This window comes from Elephantulus edwardii, unplaced genomic scaffold (genome assembly GCF_000299155.1).
Source record: "Elephantulus edwardii isolate Elephantulus edwardi_28Jun2011 unplaced genomic scaffold, EleEdw1.0 scaffold00144, whole genome shotgun sequence".
Taxonomy (NCBI): Eukaryota; Metazoa; Chordata; class Mammalia; order Macroscelidea; family Macroscelididae; genus Elephantulus; species Elephantulus edwardii.
The window spans coordinates 5,714,399-5,720,182 of record NW_006399894.1 but is presented as its reverse complement, the minus strand read 5'-3'; the positions used below and the strand labels follow the sequence as shown (position 1 = coordinate 5,720,182).

Genomic DNA, 5,784 nt, shown 5'->3' with positions numbered 1-5,784 from the left:
AACCATTTAAAAAAAGAAAGAGGATGACATAGGATGAGACAGATTGCTTCAGTGACTAGAGAAATTATATTAGTCTGTCTAAGATGGTGTGATTCACTCAGGATAAGATTTAGAGCTATCGTACATATTGTCTCTATGAGTCGCAGGTGACTTCATGACAATTAATAACAACATGAGCATTGATGTAAAATTTCCATTTGTATCTCAGTTCTAATTTCATTGGGATATATTCTTAGTAGTGGAAGAGCAGAGTCACATGGCATTTCTATATTAGGGATTTCTTTTAGGAAATGCCAAACTGCTTTCCAGAGTCGTTGTACTATTTTACAATCAAACGAACAGTGTATAAGAGTTCCTGCCTCTCCACATCCTCTCCAACATTTGTTTCTTGCTACTCTGCTGAACTTTGCCACTGCTTCTGGAGTGAGATGGCATTTCATTGTGGTTTTGATTGGTATTTCTCTTATTGCCAGTGATTTTGACAATTTCTTCATGTGTCTGTTGGACATCTGAATGTCTTCCTCTGTGAAAAGTCTTTCGAAGTCATTTGCCCATTTTGCAACGCTGTTGTCAGTATTTTTTTAATTTTTTATTTTTTTTGTGGAGGCCCTTTAGTATTGTGTAAACTTTTGTTATGAGACCCTTGTCTGAGATGGTATTGCTAAACATTTTTACCGAGTTGGTGGGTTTTATTTTCACTCTTCTGGAAAATGTTTTGATGCATGTAGAAATATAATCTTTAGACGGTCCCATTCATCAATTTAATCCTCTCCAGATTGTGCATTTCTTGCTGTATTTGTCAGCTTCTTGATACTATAGGTTAGGCCTTCTAAATTTGGTCCTAGTTTGTCTCCTATAACTTGTGGCTTATCTCCAGGTATCTGATCCACTCTGAGTTGACTTTTATGTATGGTATGAGATATAAATCCTGTTTTAGCTTTCTGTAGGGGGCAATCAAGTTTTGCCAGCACCATTTGCTAAAGAGGTTGTCATTTCCGCATTTGATAAGTCTTATTTCCTTGTTGAATACCAGTTGATCATAAATAGATGGGTCCATTTCTGGGTTCTGGATTCTGTTTCTGGTCTATGTTCCTGTCTTTGTACCAGTACTATGTTGTTTGGGTTACTATTATTGTGTAGTAGTGTGTGTACTGTGTAGTGTCTTGTGTGTATCATACTGTATAGTACTATGTTTTGAGATCAGGGAGTGCTATGTCTCCCATTTCATGTTTATTTTTTTGGAATTGCTTTGTTTGTCCAAGCTTTCTTTGCTTTCCAAATAAACTTGACAAATGACTTTTAGATCTCCTTGAAAAATGAATTTGGTATCTGTGCTGAGATTTCATTGAACATACAGATTGCTTTCAGTAGGATTATAATTTTTACTATATTGCATCTTCTTATCCATGAGCAGGGAAGATTTTTCCATTTATTTAGGTGTGTTTTTTTAAAATTTTTTTAATTATTTTTTATTTAGGTCTTTTATATAAGTCTTTTATTTATTTATTTTTTTTTTTATTTAGGTCTTTTATTCTTGCAGAAGTGCTTTGTAGGTTTCTTTCTACAGGGCTTTCTGTCTCTGTTGTTACTGTTGAGTACCAATGAAAGTTAAAACCAACCCATAGTTGACCCTCCAGTGAGTTTTTAGAGGCAGTTAATTCCAAGTGATGAGATTGTTCTGTGTTCTCCCGTAGAGAAACTAGTGGATTTTAACTGTGCACCTTCAGGATTGCAGTTTAGTTTTTTTTGTTTGTTTGTTTGTTTTTATCATTAGGCCATCAGAGCTACCAAGTGACATCCATTCCTAGGTATTTCAATTTGTGGTTGACTATCGTAAATGATATTGCTTTATTGATTTCTTTCTCTGGGCTTTCATTTTTTAAGTTGATTTTAATGAAAGTCTACAGAGACTTTGGATTTTCTTTAAATGTTCACTTTTCTCCCTGCCCACCTCCTCCTCGCAATTAACTTTATTTTTGAAAAGTAAATAAAAAAATTCATTGTTATTCGATCCTTCCCCTCAAGTCCACTCCACCAAGCTACCCTCATTCTGAACTCCTGTCAAAACAACAATATCCAATCATATATCCCTGTTAAACAATTTTCTGCCTTATCTGTTTCAATGCAGTATACATTATTTATACCATCTTTCTCAGTCTCCCCCAAACCCCTATGTCATATGAGCTTTCTTTTTTATTACAGAGAAATCCCACTGACTTTTATATATTGATCTTAAATTCTACCACTCTACAAATTTGGTCTATTGGTTCTAACAGCTTTTTTTGTTGATTTCTTGAGGTTTTCTGTGTACACTATAATATTATCTGCGTATAGCAACAGTTTGCCTTTATTTCTTTCTCTTGTATTGCCTAGCAAATACTTCATACAATGTTCAACAAGAGTGGTGAAAGAGAGCATCTTTGTCTGGTCCCTGTTCACCAAGAGAATGCTTTTAATATTTGTTCATTGTGAATGATATTGGCTCTTAGTTTTGTGTATATATTTTTCATTATGTTGAGGAAATTCTCTCTTATTCCTATTTAAATGAGTGTTTTAATTAGAAAGGGGTGTTGAATTTTGTCAAATGTCTGTTCTTCATCAATTGCTAGGATCATATAGTTCTTGTTAATTGCTTTATTAGTGAGGGAACACTGCTGGCTTAGTGGTAAGAATCTGCACTGCAATCCCAAAGGCAGATGGTTTAAATCCCCAAGCTGCTTTGCAGGAGAAAGATAACCGATCTCCTCCCATGTGATTATTGCCTCTGTAAACCTGCTGGATTGTCAGCTATGGGTTGGTTCTGACTCAATGGTACACAACAACAATGCAGTGAATGACATTGATTGTTTTTCTTATATTGAACCGTCCTGTGTTCCTTTTGTGAATCCCGCTTGATCACGATGAATTATTTTCTTTTATGTACTTTTGAATTCTACTGGCCAGGATTTGGTTTAGGAATTTTACATCTATGTTCATGACAGATATTGGTATGTAGTTTTCTTTTTCTGTTTTCTCTCCCTGGTTTTGGTGTTAAGATTATGCTTCCTGCATAGAATGACTCTGGGAGTGTTTCTTCTTTTTCTATTTTTGCAAATAAAATTTTTTAGAACCTTGTGCCAAAAGAGAACTTGCTCTGAAATTAGGTTAAACATATAGACTTGTATCAAAATCTGCAAAGGATTTTTTGTTCTTTTTTGTTTTTAGTAGATTCCAGAGGCCACTGAACAGGGCTGATGTAATCAGATCAGCCTTTGGTCGAAACAATACCAGTACCATTTTGGACCACTGAGTTTAGAGAAAAAGAGACTACTGACATGTATCCAGTTTACAAGATACTCTAATAGTCCAAAAGGGATGGCATAGTTTATAAACTGAAAAAGAAAAGCACAACAAGAGAGTATTTTAGATACATTGTAAATAAGTTGTGATTTCTGAGAGATAACAGTGGTATATTCTTATATGCCATGGAGTCAACCATAAGCCACAATGACTTTGTGAACAAGAGCTCTGAAACTTGCCCTATCCTGAGCCAATGTTACCATCACTGACACATTTGATACCATCACCCCAGTCACAGTGTAATTCCATCACATCTAAGGTCTTCTGCTTCTTTGCTGACCCTCTACCCTTTCAAACATGATGTCTTTATCCAAGGACTAATCCCTTCTGGCTACATGTCCATAGTATGTAAAATGGAGTTCCAAAATCTTTGCCTCCAGGGAGCAAACTGATTTCACCTTCTCTCAGACAGATCTCTTTTTTCTCTTGGCAATTCATTGTATGTTCAGTATTCTTCTCCAGCATCACAACTCAAAGGCATCCATTCTTCTTGTCATCTATAGTCATTGTCTAGCTCTCAGATGCATAACAAACAATTGAGAAGGATCTTTGACAACAGATTTCCCCAATGCTACTCATCTTTTGACTTCCTGACTGCTGGTGTCAAGAGCGTTTCTTGTGGATCCAAGAAAGAAGAAATAACCAACAACCTCTGTCCTTTCTCAATCTATCATCATGCTTCCTACTGATCTGGTGGTGAAGATCTGTGCTTTCTTGATGTTGAGACACAATTCATATTGAAGGCTGAAAATCTTCAAACTTCTACAGCAAATGCTTCAAGTTCTCATCTGTTTTAGTGAACACAGTTGTATCCTCTGCATAATGCAGGCAGAGGATCATACAGTATTTCATTGCTCTGTTCAGATAACAGCTTCCTGCACTAGGTTTAGGTTTCTTTTGAGCAAAATCAGATTTTCTGGGATTCCCATTCTTCTCAAGGTCAGCCGCAATTTGTTGTGATCCAAATGCTCAAATGCCTTTGAATAGTTGATAAAACACAAATAGACATTCTTCTACTTTCAGCTATGATCCATATGACTACAGCATTGATATCCTCCCTGAATGCCACAGCCTCTTCTAAATCCTGCTTGTATTTCTAGCAATTCTTTATTGATGTACTGTTCCAGTCATTTTTTGGTAATCTTCATCAAGATTTTGCTTGCATGTGAGATTTATGCTACTGTTTGATAATTTCCACATTCTGTATAATCACCTTTTTTGATTGAAAAACCTATGAATAGTGAGATAGATTTCTATATCTAATAAATGGTATATGCCTTCACTTGTGATGGAACAGTAAATAGAATCATTCTTATGAGTATATAATTAAAAATCACACTAGAAGGTTTTAGTATGGCATACATGAAAGTATAAACCGAACGCTGTCATGTCAATTACAACTTTGTATTTACCCACAAAACAGAATAGAACTATCCCATCTGTCTCCTAGATTGTAATCTTTATGCAAGCAGTTAGTACACCCTTTCTTTCCAGGAATAATAGATGGATTTGAACCACTGATTCACTGTTTAATAGCTGAGCTCTTGAATACTGCACCACCAGAGGAGCCTCATGGAGGGTTAGCAGATGTAAAAATTTGAAGATAAATAGATGTTTATGAATGAAACACAGTAGAAGAGTTAATTATCTAGACATATAATAGTCCAGGAAATTGTTTCCATATTACACAATCAGTTTATTATAAAAGTGTTTATATTTTAGTTGTATTTTCTCATAATGTATATTTATACAAAATTTGTCTCTGTAATGTTTAGTTTATAAGTCAATAATAATTAAGATAATGAGTATAAAATATAAAGTGAAGTTTTGATGTTCTCAAAATAGACTGTCTCTATGGCAATGTTTTTTCCATGTTTTGATGAAGATGAAAAATAATCTTGTTTTGTTAAGCATCACTGAACATAAAACACACCACCTTTTAACTTCTGGCCAACTATAATTATGTTGTATTAGCCTTGATCAATCTTTAATAAATATTAGGTGATAAATTTATATCACCATTGTTATTTCTGCCTACTGGATCGCTCTTCAAGATCCCTGTGTGGTGAAAATGGTTTTTGCTCAATTCCTAACTGAAAGATTATCTATTCAAATCCACCCGGTGCCACTGTATTAGAAAGGCTTCATTATCTATTTCTATAAATATCAAGTCAAGAATACCCTACAGAACTCAGTTTTATTATATAACATGTGGGGTCACCAGGAGACAATATCAACTTGATGACAGTGAGTTTAACATCCCTTTTTGAAGAAGAGTTAGCAAAATTATTTGTTGTTGTTGTTGTTGTTATGTGCTGTCGAGTCGCTTGCGACTCATAGCGACCCTATGTACAACAGCCCTATACTCTGCTCTCCGTCCTGTGCCAATCACACTGTCTCTGACACTCCCATCCCAATAATCCCAGTCACTGAATCAATCCACCT

At 35.2% G+C, this 5,784-nt stretch overlaps 1 protein-coding gene across 1 annotated transcript in view; it reads left to right on the top strand.

Annotated features, from left to right (window-relative positions):
• The window catches only part of CCSER1 (coiled-coil serine-rich protein 1), a 1,860,678-nt gene that overhangs the window by 1,729,180 nt on the left and 125,714 nt on the right, over positions 1 to 5,784 (top strand). The gene's annotated exons all lie outside the window — the stretch shown is intronic.